A 17,173-nucleotide genomic window follows, 5' to 3' on the forward strand; every position below is an offset into this window, starting at 1 on the left:
TATATCAGTAAGCATTTTTCTTTGAATATTTAAAAAAAATAGTAGTATGTTAAACTTTTGGGGGTGATAAAAGTTTTTAGTCCATATATTCCAATGTTAGATTCCTGAAGATCCACTAAAAGATTTCTTATTTTCTTTGATCATGGGTCCATTTGACGCCTCGTGAAAGAATGTGCATGAAACGGGAGGCTAAAGTTTCATTAAAGTATGTAACGGCATAATTTGCGCTATTTATTCCTTAGACAGTATATTTCGAACACGTGACAAATTAAGAGCTCATTTTAGTTTTACTTTCACTTTGCTCCTTTGATTCATTTCCATTTATAAAAAATTAAAAAGTGAAAAGGAAATGCAAATGAAAATCTGGCAGAGGTGAGGAGGGCCTCTGCACCCCTAGAATTTGTGATTCTTAAATAGTGTGTTATCAGTAAATTATAAGTAAATCTTGTTGGGGCATAAAAATAATGGAGAATATGCTTTCTTCTAAGGATTGGAAACCTACTGCTATGGACAGGGGGTGTCAGTTGAGAGAAGGGTGTACTACCCCTTTATTTTTTTGCCCCCCTCCTTAGATTTTGAAAAATAACTTTTGTGTTATTATCATTGAAAATACCTTGTGTTTTCATTGAAAAAAATCGAAAAACTAAAAAAACAACAAAATTGCCCCCTAGATTTAAAAAATACATTCTCCCCTACGTTTTCGTGAATTAGTGCCCCTGACTATAGGTGTGTTAAAAAAAAATCAAATATCATACAGGATGATGAAGTATTTTCGCTCCGATAAAACGGACAACACGCAATTATAAGCAGTTTGTATTACTATAAGTGTGGAACGCACAACACTGTCAGCCCCTTTTCTGTATTATGACCATTTTAAGCCCTAAATTTGTTGTTATCTGCCAATTTAGGCAAAAGAAAATTAGAAATGATTAATGAGCAATTAAGTCTTAATAATTCTTAATAATTAAGTTCTGGGACGCATCCTCTGACACTTGAGAGCAAAACGAGAAATACTTGCTTCATGCACCCGTTGTAGGTATTCTACTGATTGTTCTCAAAGCTAAAGACTAGCGATTTACCTACATAGTGAATGGTGTTAGAAAGTGCGTTTGAGATACAGACCCACCTCGAAAACAATTATATTTCTACCATCTTCCTCAAAACCTGAATTTCTTGCATATAGACCAACCAGATCTCCAATTATTTCTTAAACATCTTTGAACGTGAATAGTAGGGTAAACATTTCCAAAACGATCAGCTAGATCATGGTTGCAGCGCTAGCTGCAACTTAGTAAAGAGCGAACAACAGCCCATTGTAACCAAAAGTTAAAAAACGCGTTTTGAAAAAAAAATACTTAGTGGAACAAATTGCCATCTGAAACTGAATCAAGAATGGTAACTATTATTTCGGTTTGCCCAAAAAGTAACAGTTTATTGCGAAAAGAAATTTATGGTGATTTCAAAGAAACACTGAAAGCCCTTCGAGAATGGCGTCAGATCAAAATGAAAAGTATGCCATTGCAATCATCATGGTCAAAAACCTTGTACGGAAAATTACAGTCCCCTCCTTGAACAACAAGGAAAATCACTTTTTTGTATCGGTTAACACTGATCTGTCTCCCGTTTTTTGTTGTTTTTTTGTTCCAGACCTAGCGAGCTACCAGAACATCATAGAGAGATGGTTAATGGTTCATTCAAAAGTTATTTCTCATATCTACGTTTTTTTATAAATTCCGCTATCTCCAAGTGCTATATGGCACTAAGGGGCACTTTTCGTACCATTTCTCTAGGTGTGGCACTAGCAGGCTACCAGAACATCATAGACGGATTTTTTTTTATAGCTCATATAAAAGATGCTAGATATGAGTACAGTAGGAGTTTTGGTACAGGAAAAGCAAACCAATTCAGGACACTTTTTACAGAATGAAAATATTATCAATCCCTTTTAAGAATTAAATTAAAAAAAACAAGTTTTTTAACTGAAGGTAAGGAGTGACATTAAAACTTAAAACGCACAGAAATTACTTCGTATATGAAAGATGCTGCTTACTCATCAGCGCCCCGTTCTTTACGCTAAAGTTTGACTCTTTCTCTCAATTCTTCTTTTTAAAACAGTAAAAAACTTTAGCGTAAAGAGCGGGGCGTTGATGAGGAAGCAGCCTCTTTTATATACGAAGTAATTTCTCTGCGTTTTAAGTTTTAATGTCGCTCCTTACTTTCAGTTAAAAAAACTTGTTTTTTTTTTTATGTGAATGTTTTTGAATCAATGCATGTTTTGATTTTGGCTCTCCGCAGAGGAATAATCAAAACGAAATTTGCATTATTTTTTTTTTTTTTTTGGCTAAATGGCTTTCTCATAATTTTGATCGAATGATTTTGAGAAAAAAAGAGCGGGGGACGAAGCCTAGTTGCCCTCCGATTTTTTTGTTAATTAAAAAGGCAAATAGAACTTTTAATTTTTTACGAATCTTTTTATTGGTAAAAGATTTACGTAACTTATAAATTAGCTTACGTAAAGAACTTTCGTATTCTCATGTTTTTATTACATATATGAAGGGATTCGACCCATCGTCAGTACCTCGCTCTTTACACTAAAACTTAAATTTTTATCCCAATTCATTAAGAATGACCCCTGAATCACAAAAGCCGTAGAATAAATAGTTGAAAATACTAAAAATACTTTAGCGTAAAGAGCGAGGTATTAGAAGGAGGTAAGCCCCTAATATGGGCAATAATTTCTGTTTAAGTTTTATTGCTGTTCCTTACTTCCAGCTGAAAAAGCTTTTCACATTTATTTTTTAATTGTTTTTTTTTTTTAAATAATGCTAGTAAATCCTGCTCTCCCTTCATGGAAATTTCCTTCTCCCATGACAAATTCTCGATGGAAAGTTCCCCCAGCATATTCCCCTCTTCTCAACCCCTCTCCCAACCAAAAAAATACTCCTGAAAACGCCTGTATACTTCCCAATAACCATTACTATATGTAAGCACAGGTCGAAGTTTGTAACTTGTTGCCCCTCCCACGGGGACTCTGAGGGAATAAGTCGTCCCCAAAGACATAGTTATAAGGTTTTTTGACTACGCTGAATAAAATGGCGATCTCAGAATTTTGATCCGTTGACTTTTGGAAAATAATTAGCGTGGGAGGGGGCCTATGTGCCCTCCAATTTTTTTGGTCACTTAAAAAGGGTACTAGAACTTTTCATTTCCGTTAGAACGAGCCCTCTTGCAACATTCTAGGACCACTGGGTCGATACGATTACCCCCGGGAAAAAAACAAACAAACAAAAAAACAAATAAACACGCATCCGTGATCTGCCTTCTGGCAAAAAATGCAAAATTCCACATTTTTGTAGATAGGAGCTCGAAACTTCTACGGTAGGGTTCTCTGATACGCTGAATCTATGACTTTTAGGGGTCGTTTCCCCCTATTTTTTTAAAATAAGGCAAATTTTTTCAGGCTCGTAACTTTTGATGGGTAAGACTAAGCTTGATGAAACTTATATATTTAAAACCAGCATTAAAATGCGATTCTTTTGATGTAGCTATTGGTATCAAAATTCCATTTTTTAGAGTTTTGGTTACTATTGAGCCGGGTCGCTCGTTACAACAGTTCGTTACCACGAACTGTTTGAAAAGCAACAATCCATTTTAGGATTGTTGTTTTGTTTTTTCGTTTAATTTGATATCACTTCTGCACAATGGCTCAGTTCAATGACTGGCTCTTGTTTAGGTTCTGAGAAGGACATGTCAGGATTAGTTTGTAGACAAGTTCGGAATAAAGCCATCTTGATAGTATTAGGACTAAAGACTAGCTTTAAAACTTGTATCGTAGCTCGAAATTCACTGTTGTATAGAGAGAAATAACTGGATTTCTAGAGTTCATATTATGTCTTATTTGATCTTCATTTCAAGTAATACTAAAGCATGCTTATTACAATTTAATATTGTATATTACTCACTATTGATGTTACAGCTGGTAAGACCAAAATACTACGTGATAAAACGAAACAATATTTCTGTATGCTGTTCAGTTACTTTGCGGTTATTAAAAAAATATGTAATTTTACGCTTATGTTTTTAAGGTAATTTTAACTGTATACTGAAAGTTACTGATGTCACAGCTGGTGCAAGACTATGAAAAGCTTTATAGATTAGTTTATTGTTGTCAGGTTACACACTCACTTTTGACTCCCAAATCAATATTCCTGTTTTTAATACTTGACTTTTGTGTTTTCAGTAAAGGGCTAGTTTTCTATAGTCCTAGAAACATAGGGAAACATTAGTTGGTTTATTTGTACTAGTTTTATTGATGTATATTAGATAGGCCGTGAAGTAGTAATTTTTGTCCCTTTTAGGTTTCAACTTCGCCCTTTACTTCCCTCGAAAAACTTCTTTTTTAAATTATGTTTACATCGTCAAAAAATTGATATTTTCAACCCATAGTTTTGAGCACTTGTTCGACAGATCGAAAATCAAACAATTACCTAAATATAGCTCAACCCCAATTTCTGGGGCGAATAAAAAAGGGATAGTTCGTAATTTGTAACTCATGTCTAAAGCTATAATTAAATAAAGCTAGAGTAAAAGATTACCAAAATTTTGCTTCCCCCCCCCCTCTGAGGCCAAACGGAAAGTGGATCATCCCGGAATGAATTGAGAAGAGGTCATAAGAAAGGTTTTAAAGCAAATTGGAAGGAATAAAGGGTAGAGGGAGTAAAGGAATGGAGTGCGTTTATTCCATTCGAGGGAGCAAAAATAGATAAAAATAGAAGCTTCGGAGAAAGGGATGGAGGAGGAGTGTACCCAGTTCCGTTGGCGGTTTTTGTATGGTGATAAATAGATATAATGATAAATATCGTATTATCATCACCAAACTCGTTAGAAGGTGCCATGAATAGGAGGGGGATACAGACGGCTTCATTGTTATTTTAGTATTCCTAAGAATGAAAAACGTCAAGGTAATTAAACTCGTAATTATTGTATTTACCTCCCCCATGAAAAAATATTTTAATCTCAATGTCGTTTGATTTTACACAATAACAGAGCAATATTTTGCTTAATTCGAAAAGTAATTTAGATTCACTATTCTTTTGGACAATAGTATATTTCCTGAAGTTAAAAATTTGATAGATTCTGGCTTGAATCGTAATTGGATTATCTACCGTGTTAGTGTTAGTTCTGGCAAGTTTTCAAGTATCTTTGATACATGCAGTTTCATGGACTTTAACCTACCGCAGATATCAAAATTTGTTTTTAATTTTCAGATTGAACAATAATGATTTACGGTTTGTGAGGGTTTACCAACTTTCTACAATCGTATAAATCAGATGGCACACACCTAGCGTCACTGAAGTGTACGAGACATGGTGCTAAATGTGCCAAGCGTGACACAAAGAGGTGAGACATGGTAGAAGTGTGATGCACGTAAAAGAAAAAGTGGCGCTCCACCAAAAATAAGTGATACATCAAGTGAGTTAGTGGACAACCCCACAAAAATATATCAAACAGTTCTTAGTAACGAACTGTAAGTAAGGAGCGACCCGGCTCAATATTAGCCGGAACTCTAAAACGGAATTTTGGTACCGACAGATGCATCAAAAGAATTGGATTTTTATGATGATTCCAAATATGTAATTTTCATCATGTTTAGTCTTACCCATCAGTTACGAGCCTGAGAAAATTTGCGTTATTTTCGAAAAAGGGAAACACTCCCTAAGATCACAGAAACCTAATGAAAATCACACCATCATATTTAGCGTATCAGAGAACCCTATTGTAGAGTTTTCAAGCTCCTATCTGCAAAAATGCGGAATAGTGTTTTTTGCCAGAAGAGAGATCACGGATGCGTGTTTATTTATTTTTTTTATTGTTTTTTTCCCAGGGTAATCGCACCGACCAAGTGGTCATAGAATAATGCGAGAGGACTCATTCAAACAGAAATCACAAGTTTTAGTGCCCTTTTTCACCCGATAGAAATTTAGAGATATCCATTTTTTTCAGCATAGTCGAAAAATCGAATAACTATGTCTTTAAGGGAAACTTAGTCCCCCACAATCCCAGGGGGAAGGGCGCTAAATTATGAACTTTGCCTATTGGTTACATATAATATTGGCTATCGGGAAGTACACATACATTTTAAGGGGGGATTTTCTTTTTGGGGGAGCATTGGGGGAGAGGTTGAGATGGGGGGACTTTCCATGGAGGAACTTTTCATGGGAGATGGGAATTTTCTATGAAGGATGTGTCAGATTTCTCAGCATTATTTTAAAAAACAATCAGGAATTAAATTAGAAAAAGTAAGTTTTTTCCACTGAAAGTAAGGAGCAACATTTAAACTTAAAACGAACAGAAATTATTACGTATATGAGGGGCTCCCCGATAGTCAATACCTTGCTCTTTACGCCAAAGTTTTTAATACTTTCAAAAGAGCTATTAATTCTAATTAAATGGGCTTTATGATTCAGGGGTTATTCTTAAAGAATTGGAACTAAGTTCTAAGTTTAGCATAAAGAGCGAGGTGTTGACTATGGGTCAAACCCCCACATATACGTAATGCTTTTTATTTTTTAAGTTTTAATGTTGCTCCTTACTTTCAGTTGAAAAGACTTGTTTTTCTAAAAATTTAACTACAAAGCAAAGTTCAAATTTTGTTTCGAAACAGTGTTTGAAACAGTTTTTCTGGAACATTTGTGGTTAAGATTGGTATTCAAGCTCCTTAACTTTTATTTACCCGGCAACAAGAGCCTAAAATGACTTAGATTAAATCATAGGACTATTTCTTTATGGCCAGGCAGTTTTACGGGCCGGAATACCTTGATTCGGTCTGTCGCTTTGACATTCAGCCTTAAAAGTGACCATAGCTCTCTCTGGGAAGGGTCGATCATTTAGATGTTACTAATACCCTGACATAACGCAGGAACATACTCAATCTTTTGGCCCCTAGACACAATACGTTTCCTTTACTCTGAGATCTCTCGGGTATAACGCCGTCCCAAAATGTCGTTCCTTTGCACGGATGGGGCCTAGGTCACTGGCCTTTGGAAATAACCATTTTATTAGCTTCCGGCGTTTTCCTAAATGGCCTGCTGTACAAAATATAGTGCACACTAAGCTAACCTTGTTTAAATTCATTGATAAAAGTTACCCCAAAACAAATTTACCCTTTCCTAAGACATGTAACTACAAATTGAAGCTAAAAATACCCACATACCTTATTTGTATTCAAAGGGTTAAAATAAGCAAACACAGGTCGATTACAGACAAATGAATTCCAAAGGGGGTAAATCCACTTATTTAGATAGTGAAAAAAAACAGGTACAAAGTCCAGATACTTCTATCACATATACAGTGATCCCTACACCTAATTTAATGTGATGCATCGAAAAATTCTTTTTGAATCGTCAGAATATCAAGTGACACATCAGGATGCTTTCTGAAACTGAATGAAGTTAATTTAAGAAATAAGGATAACTTACACCATCATGCGACATGTGGCAACATTTAGAGGTAATACAGAAAATATGCGGAAAAATGGCTTGCTCGGACAGCCAATAAGTGGAATTACCGCGCTCTGAGTACTTAAGAACGGGGAATAGCATTGCCAGATGATGCATCTCCTCTCTGGGTAAAATTCTAGTTTAGCTACTTTTTGTTATCTAGGAAAGGGGCGAGTTTAGGAAAATGAAACTTCCAGTAATGAATCCAAGGCCGAAAACATACTTTGATAAGGTATTTCCAAGCGTCTATGTAAATCTTTTTCTGATTTCTAAGTCTTAGAGATTTGCCAACTTGACAGGTATTGAAATTTTGACAAAACAACATTTTACCTTAATTTTCAGTTAGAAGTTTCGTTTCTCTAGTTTTAGTTCTGAAAATGCAATTCCTTTTATTTGAAAAGGAATTTGGTGACTTCCTGTCTAAGCCCTTGTCTGTCCTGTTTAACGAAATTACTAAGTCTGGGTAAATTCCAACAATTTGGAAACAGGGTTTTATTACCCCTTTGAAAAAGAAAAATGGGAAGCCTGGCTTTGATGGTGTTCGGCCTATTACGCTTGCTCCTATTTTTTCAAAATTGTATGAAGGATTCCTTGCAGATTTGCTAAAGGAAAAAATCCTACCTCTTACTGACCTGAAACAATTTGGAAACCTAAAATCAACTTCTACTTCCCACTACTCCCACTCGTTTCTCTTATTGACCACATCGGGAAAATCCTCGAAAAACCTAATTCCTGGCTAAACTTAATTTCTATTGACCTTCAGAAAGCCTTTGACCTTGTTAACCACAATATTTTAATTGAGAAACTAGAAAGCGAGTTCAATATCGATCCCTTACTTGTAAAATTGGTTGCCTCATTTTTAACAAATAGATCACAGGTGGTTAAATACCAGAACCATTACTCAAATCCTCTCCCTATCTACAATGGCATACCCCAAGGAACTCTCCTAGGTCCCCTCCTTTTTTCAGTCATGGTTAACAGCCTTGCGAAGGAAGTTCCTGACCGTTGGAAATTTGTTGATGACCTAACGATTGTTGAAAGTTGCTTCAGAAATTTAATAAGCGACCCTATGAGTATTCTCAATGAAATTGGAAGTGAGGCTTTGGACCTAGATATGACCGTAAACCCCTCTAAGTCCATGATAATGCCGATTTGTTTCCTCAAATCCTCGCCCTGTTTTCTTAATCCTATCTCTCCTGAAATTTATGCATCCTCGGTTAAATTACTTGGAGTCACAATTTCGTCAAATTTAAAGTGGGATATCCACGTTAAAGATATCATCCATAAAGCTAATGCGTCTATCGCCCTCCTTAAGCTCCTAAATAAATATAGCGTCCCCCCTTCTCACTCCTTAAGGTTATACACGTCGTTTGTCCGTCCGCATCTTGAATATGCTTGTCCAGTTTGGCACCCTGGCATCTCCCGTGAAGAATCAGACAAAATTGAGTCAATACAAAAAAGAGCCTTGCGAATAATTTTCAAAGAAGGCAAGGTGCCTTACTCTCTGCTCTTAAAAAAAGCTAGTTTGGAAACCCTTGAGCGAAGGAGGTCGTCGTTGTGCCTCCGTTTTTCAAAAAATGCAATAACGAACCCTCGGACGGCAAGTATTTTCCCCAAACGTCACTCACCATCCAGATTACGACAGCCTCGAGCTGTTTCTGAGCCCATCCCAGTTTTGTCCCCCATTTGTTGCGTTACCTCCAGATATAAAAAAACCTTTGTCCCCTTCATCACAGAAAAAATAAATAAAATAGCCAACTAGTTTCGCCACCCCCCGGTTTTTTTTTCTCTTTCATGTGAGGTGCTTTAGGTCGTTGTTCGTTTGATTCGTTTGTTCCCACCGATTGTTTATATGTTCTCTTTTAAACCTTTTCAACGCTAATTTTATCTCACCCTTTTAGTTTTGTTTTACGACTTACCTTTTCAACTTTCTGACATATTGCCGTTTAATTTTTTTTTTTTTTTTTGACAAATGAATGGCTTTGCCTTTCTGATTTAGTTGATTTTGACATTGTTTAACCAGTTTTTTAGTTGTTGTGCTATTTTTATGATGTGTTTTTATTTTTATGGTTTTATGACTCTGGAATGCGAATTCCGGAATGCGTCCCTCGGGGCTTGTGATAGTTATTTTTTGAAATTAAATATCTTATTTTATCTAAGAACATTAATCCCTCACATAGTTGAAATTTTAGATTAATACCCCCCCCCCCTTTTTTTTTCTCACTCCACTCTTATCTTATAGTTTGAGTGTTTATTTTGCAATTGCAAACTTTGTAATTCTTGCTAGCTACATTTTTGTTTAAATTTGTTTTCCCTGTTTTAACTTTAGGAGTTTTTATCGTTTGACTTTTTATTGATTGCAATTTATGATGTTGTACTGACGCTGAAGTGCGAATTCGGCCCTTTTGGGCTTGTGATAGTCGCTTTGTTGAAATAAATATTATCTCTCTTATCTCTCTCCTATGTGTTTGTAGATATTTGAAACCTCATAAATTGTGACTAAGCAAAGTTGTGTAGCTGAAAACAGTTTCATTGTGCTTTATTTAAGAAGAAGATCCATTTTACAAGGTTTCACTTTCATAACACAAAATGTTTTAAAGGTCATCAAAGGTCAGTGCCCTCTAAAGGGAGGAAGAATGGCAGTAGATGCTTCAAAATACATTCCCAGGTCGTACTTTAGGTTATAGATCCATCCCTGAAAGTTTCATTTTCCTAACCTAACCCCTTTCCAATATAGCAAAAAGTGGCTAAACTAGACGTTAACCCCACTCTGAATGGTTTCCCCAGGGCAACATTTCCGAAACCAAGTCTGTTGATTTCTTTAAAATAAATACAGCAGACTAAATCTAGAAAAAAACCCAAGTGAAAATAATTCTGAATAGTGGCATATCTGGCCCAGATATTCTCATACCTGGCGTTATGAAGTATTGAAATTAAAGAGCAATAAATCATTGAGTGACGCATAAGGATACAGCCTACCGAAGAAGATAAATAGCGATACAGCCGTATTGGAAAATAAGGGAGGAACCCCCCCCCCCCCCAAAAAAAAAAAAAAAAAGAACAAATGGGTAAAAAACACCTATAATTTTTTAAATACGGCCTGAAGACAACACATTTTGGAATTTTGACCCCCTTTCAAAGAATTCCGATATTCCCCATGAAATCAAACCTGTTGGAATATTGGAATATATCAATGGCTAAATGTTGGTTATAGAGTATTTCTTAGTGCTTTGTTTTTCCTAGTCCAAACATAGATCTGTAGACTCTGTTAAAAAGCATCAACACGATTAAAGACAGAGCATGACCATTGTCTCTTGTTTTTGCATTTGTAAAAGTACCATTTTATTTATTTATTTATTGGGGGAAAGTCGCATTGGGAAGCAGACCTCACGCATCCTTTCCTGTTTTCTGTAAATGTTAAAAAATTCTTTTACTGTACTCTTTGGTTATCTTCTCTAAGGTCCCATAAAAAAGGGAATTACCCATACACGAGGAAGTAGATGACACAGTAACCGAAGAAGGAATTAATGCTTGTTCAAGGTGAGAGAAGTGCCCACTTTCGTCCTTGCACTTCCGATCTTTTTAGTGCGTATTTTCATTTTTTTTTTTTTTATTCTGATGAAATAAAGATGCCAAAACACCAGTAAACGGATATTAATATCAGCAGAACTTGTAGGTTCCTACCTATCTAGGAAGCAAAACCAGAGCTCAACTTTTCACTTTCGCTATTTCCCTATTAATATCACAGAAGTAGGCATTCCGGGAATAAAACGTACTGGTTTTACGCGAATCGTTTCAGTTTAAAATGTTTATTTATCTAAATCGCATCCTGCCTTGACCGACTGCTCAACATTAATCAAATAAATCCATGGTTACAGTCTTACAATAGGCATAATCAGAGAGGCGTCAGTTTCAATTTACCCTTTCCCACTGGTCCGAAAGTTAAAGATTTTATTCCTTATTTTTTGATCGTATTGTATCATTTAGATACAGCGCAGTTAAAGCGAGATCAAAAATGAAAATATGACTATCACAAATTTTAAACAATTCGTTTAATTGTAGAGACAAAAACAAACATAGGTGGGACGGGGTTAAAAACCATAAATTCTACTGAAGACAATTCTTACTCAAATTATTAAGTACAATTAGTTGTTTTTTTATTATTCCTCCTCTCACAAAATTACTGCACCACTGTTGCATGACTAATGAGTCTAATATCAAAATTCTAAAAAATAAACAATTTATGCTGAAACTACCTTGGGTACGGAATAAAAAGTTAAAAGTATTACAGAAAGGAGCTACTTTAATGACATTTTTGACGTATGCATAGGGATCATACACACCACTGAATGAGCTTAATTTATCAATGATCCTAGTTACTAGTCCCTACAACTAGACACTCCAATAATTGAATACCCAAAAAACTAATCATACAAGCCAAGACTACTCCGGTATGGACCAATAAGTTGAAAAACCAATAGATAGTGGCCAATTTTCATTAAAAATGGAAAAAACTAGATTAATGACATTTTGTATCTTCCTTTGCTGAGATATCTGTGAAGATATAATGAGCCCTTTTTCTTCAAAAAATTTGTTAGGATACTTGAAATATCATGGATCAGTCATCTTATATTTCAGAAAAATTAAGTTTACTTGTCAAATTAGTTAAAATTAAGTTTAGGTGTCGACGGTTCTCGACAAAATAAAACATTTCAGCTATGCTGGATTTCTAAAAATACTGAAAGAGTGCATATTTGGATATATTTCAGACAACGCTGTACCAGTATTTGACAATTAGGATCTGAGATTGATACTCATTCAAAAAACATACAGCAAGACCCAAATATACTTTGATGTCTTTTTGGATACCAACCAATATTGAGCAAGGTCGTCGCACATGGAGTAGGAGGAAAATTGTCCCCTAGAATTTTTTAATAGAATTGTGGATTAAAAATGTACTTTGCTTGAATTTTATAAGTAACCGTCTGGTCTAAGTTACTGAATGAGTAAATATTATAGAGGGGTTGCCAACTTTCAAAATCCATTTAACCAGGTGGCGCGTGCTAGACACGGCGGAACTCTGCCAAGCGTTGCGATGACTGTAGCAACCGTGGCGGAACTGTACAGTACACATGACACATGTCTACTAGTAACTATATACCAGTAGCGAAATATTCCTCCAAACATGACACACATTTCATAGCGCACAATTTGGGAAGTTACCAGCACAGTAGAGTTAATATACACCAGCGGAAAATGCTATACTCTCCATTGGAGATTTTGACACGCATCTAAGACCACACATACTTCACGACCCCACCTTCGTGCACGCGCAATGACAAATCTTTCTGATGAAAAAACAAGTGGCAACTGAAACTATGGCTCTGACGGTTTGGAAACTTCTCATATTGCGCGCTAAGAAATGTGTGTGATGTTAGGAGAAACTTTTTGCTACTATATATTACCTGTACTGTGGTTCCCAGACCGTCAGAGCCATAGTTTCAGTTGGTACTTAGTTTTTCATCGGAGCAATTTGTCATTGAGCGTGCGTGAAGGCGGGGTCATGAAGAGTGGTTTAGCTTGTGTGGTTTGGACGGGCCATAAAACTTAAATGGAGAGCATACGACATTTCGCTACATGTGATGTACACCACGTGGTATAAAGCAGGCAGCCCCTCTTATACTCTATTCCAAAGCATCTAGAACGCACCACACAATAAATAAAGAAATGGAGTGAACAGATATAGGTGTTTGACAACACCCTCATTTCAGCGGTGGTAGCTTGAACGGCGTTATCTTAGCCAATACGAAGTTTTTTAAAGTGGAAAAAATTGAAAAATCCTTCAAGGGTTTTCAGCTATTCCCAGCAATTAAAATAAGAAACTTCTACGCATATAGATAACGAAATAAGGTAAGGAAAAGCCAAAGAAACAAACCGCTCGGGCGTTTGATACCGTCTTTCGATTACCAGCCAGTGATTTACTAAATTCTTGTTTAATTAGACTATTATATGGATATATATTCTATATAACTTCTGAAAAACTATTTTTTTTCCTTTACATCCCCAATTATTATAACATCTATTCAACACACCCAGATATCCCCACCTTGAGCGTTAGGCCTGGCTACGATTATGGTACCCACCCATCAACATCAAAATATTTAATTAGGCTAGAGATATTTTACAAGAGATGTTTTTGATAAGATATATTGATATTTTAAACTAGAAAAGCAACTTAAAACTGCAGTCGGAATAAAAAATCCAGTGTAACCATTTTCCTATACTCTGTCCATTATTGGCCTACCCAAAAACTCAGTCGGGTTTTAAGACCCAAAATTTCACTGTTAGGGAGGGGGCTTTCGCTTGCTTTTGCTTAGCTTCTTCTACATATAATTTTCTTAGAGAAGAAAATTTCGTAAGACTCTCAAAATGAATCATTAATCCTCTATTTTGAGAACCGAATAAGGTACACAAAAACAAAATCGAACTAATTGGTTGTATTTCAAATATCGACTTTTGAGTTTACACGCAACAGGTCCACTACACTCATTTCATTTGGCTATTATTGAAACATACATGCCCTTTAACTATGCTAGCCACACATCAATAAAGAAATGGACATAGCCACTGGGAAATGATGGCTAATTAAGGATGGTCTTGACAAATGGAGCATCTCTCCCATTCCTGTTTACACTATTTAAGTGGAACTTTAGTAGTAATTATTATTATAAAACATCAAAATATGTTCATTACTGACGTAGCCTGCTTAGAAATATTTTTCTGTGAGGGGGAAGGGGGTAAAGTACCAATATCTTGTCTTTTCATACTATTTAGATTTGTTTTAGTGCGTTGGCACTTATTAGGAATGCGTCAGTATAAGTGGAACTTTAGTAATTATTATTATAAAACATTAAAATATGTTCACTACTGACGTAGCCTACTCAGAAATATTTTTCTGTAACGGGGAAGGGGGTAAAGTACCAATATTTTGTCTTTTTATACTATTTAGATTTGCTTTAGTGCGTTTGCACTTATTAGGAATGTGTCAGTATAAGTGGAACTTTAGTAATTATAATTATAAAACATCAAAATATGTTCATTACTGACGTAGCCTACTCAGAAATCTTTTTCTGTGAGGGGAAGGGGGTATAGTACCCATATCTTGTCTTTTCGTACTATTTAAATTTGTTTTAGTGTGTTTGCGCTTATTAGGAATGTGTCAGTATAAGTGGAACTTTAATAATTATTATTATAAAACATCAAAATATGTTCATTACTGACGTAGCCTACTCAGAAATCTTTTTATGTGAGGGGGAAGGGGGTAAAGTACCAATATCTTGCTGGGGAGACAAAACAGACTTGACAAAGTCTTATACCCTATTTCACGCTTTTCCCTGGGCTTGCTGATACTGTCAATACTGACAGATAGTTCGACATTACAAAAGAGCTATATTAAATCAACATGGTCGTGATTCACATATTTTCAAGGATTATCTCGTCTAAAAATATTTCAATTTCAGTGAAAATGAAACTTAAACTGTCACAAATCAGCAAATTTACAGAATTTGTTGTGATAAAGAAAAAATCATCATACCCATTTTCTATCTCGTCCAATTTAATGAATAAAGAGTAAATTTGTACATTTGAGTAATTCAGAGTAAATTCAATTACGTGTAAACTAAATTAAAGTTAGATAAATTAAATAAATTAGAGTAAATTCGAGTAAATTGGCGCTCATAAAAAATAAAGTTTGGACAGGATTAAGAATATATAAGCAGGCATTCCCTGGGATGGAGCCATAGAGATTAGAAAGGTTTGTTTAGAGGCTTATTCGGACTTGGAGGTTTATTTATTCTCAGGTTTACATATCAGAGGCTTATAAAGTTTTGCTTAGAGAAAATGAGGCATAAGTGAATATCAGAGGTAATTTGTCCAGCTGAAGGGAAGAAGAGTGTACACAAAAAAAAACAAGATTGAAGGTCTGTTCACAACAAAATTAACTGAAATCAATCATTATAAAGATTCAGTTAATACTAATTTGGAGTCACATAAACCCAAACCTTCTGACAATAGAGGCTTATAATTTCTTAGATCACAATGTCTTTGCGCTTAATGGACTAAAAATTTACTCGTTATTCATATATTTTCTTTCATTTTATTTAAAAAAAACTTAGCTAACAGGCAATCCATAATTAAGACTAAACAAAAGGTTCCATCAGTTTTTAATTAGTTAAAGCACCTCTTAATTGGAGTAATGGCTTTCCTTAATTGACAAACAAAAGTAATAAGGATCCACCATCTTTTGCTCACTCAGAGCCCCCCCCCCCATTGTATTTCCTGGCAAAAGCACCATGAAACGGAGATCAACACCCCTGGTTTAGGCTATGAAGTCTAATGATGTTTCTTTACCTTGTACATCTTAGGGTGAAAACGTGAATAAGGCGAAAAGCGCTAGTACCGCTAAAATAGAACACCGTTCTGTTTTTTTTTTTTTTTTTTTTTTTTTTGTATGGTTATGTTTAAGAAATTCTCGTTCAGAGTTTTAGAATGGTTGTTGGTTACAAAAAATGAGAAGGGCGTGGCCTCTTTTAATTGTATACTGGACGTTAGCTAAAAAAAAGGACTTCCTAAATAACTAAAAAATGTTTCTAGGCCTTTTAATTTGGTCTTAAAAATGCAGTTAAATGCAAGCAGTGTCTGAGACCGTTAGACAGAATCTCGGAGAGACAAGCCCCTTCTTCTTTTCTTTCAATTCACATCCCTCCTCTCTCCTTAAAATATTATGGTTAACCTCCTCCAACAAAACCATGTATGCTGTCCTGAATATGACCTATAAGAGAAGTAGTCATGTAAATTATTTATTTATCGTGTCTGAACATTAAGACATCCGTATTTCTACAAATATAGCAGCCTTATGATGGAACTTGGGGCACAATCAGATTCCATTTTCCATTTTCACGGGGGAAAAAATCCTTAAGCCCCCCCATCACCCACATTTTCATAGGTTGGCAGCTGGCATTTACGCAGGGGGGGGGCCTTCGGGCCCGGGGCCCCCTGAAATTTTTTGAAATGTTTAATTTCCCCATGGTTTCTTGGGATTTCTTGCAAAAGTAGGACATTTATTAAGAATCTAGATACATGTGTGAAGCCTTTTTTGGGGGATTTTACAGCATTCAATTATCCAGTCAAGTCACTGCCTAATTATTAACCCATTTTCTGTCTAACTTTTTACCCTCTTTGAAGTAATTAGCAATTGTACCGTTATTTTTTTTTTCTAAAGAGAGTTTGCTTTCCACAACAAAATATAATTATCCTTGATATTAGGGCGTTTATCCTCTCTTTTCAGGATAAAGTACAGCTTTTAATGGATCAATTTTGGAAACTATCATTTTTAATTAAAATCTACATTTTTGCAATTGAAGAACTACCCCCCACAGCACCCATTTTGTACTGTTAACCCCAAAATTTCCCTTTCAGTGGGATATAATAGATTAATCACTGGTTCTAAATCGTTATGAACATAACCTGAGCCTAAAACGTACTTTTGAGACTTCAGTCTTCTTCCCCCCATCCGCTACAATACTACAGGTTAAATTTAATCTGTATTTTCCGATGTACGTGCTTTTTGCATTACTAAATAGAAAAAGTTCTGCTTTATATCTGCTGTTTCGAAG

At 35.5% G+C, this 17,173-nt stretch overlaps 1 protein-coding gene across 1 annotated transcript in view; it reads right to left on the bottom strand.

The window, feature by feature from the left end:
• The window catches only part of LOC136036950 (putative fatty acyl-CoA reductase CG5065), a 63,515-nt gene that overhangs the window by 37,692 nt on the left and 8,650 nt on the right, over positions 1-17,173 (bottom strand). The window lies entirely within an intron of this gene.

Source organism: Artemia franciscana, chromosome 16 (genome assembly GCF_032884065.1).
Source record: "Artemia franciscana chromosome 16, ASM3288406v1, whole genome shotgun sequence".
Taxonomy (NCBI): domain Eukaryota; kingdom Metazoa; phylum Arthropoda; class Branchiopoda; order Anostraca; family Artemiidae; genus Artemia; species Artemia franciscana.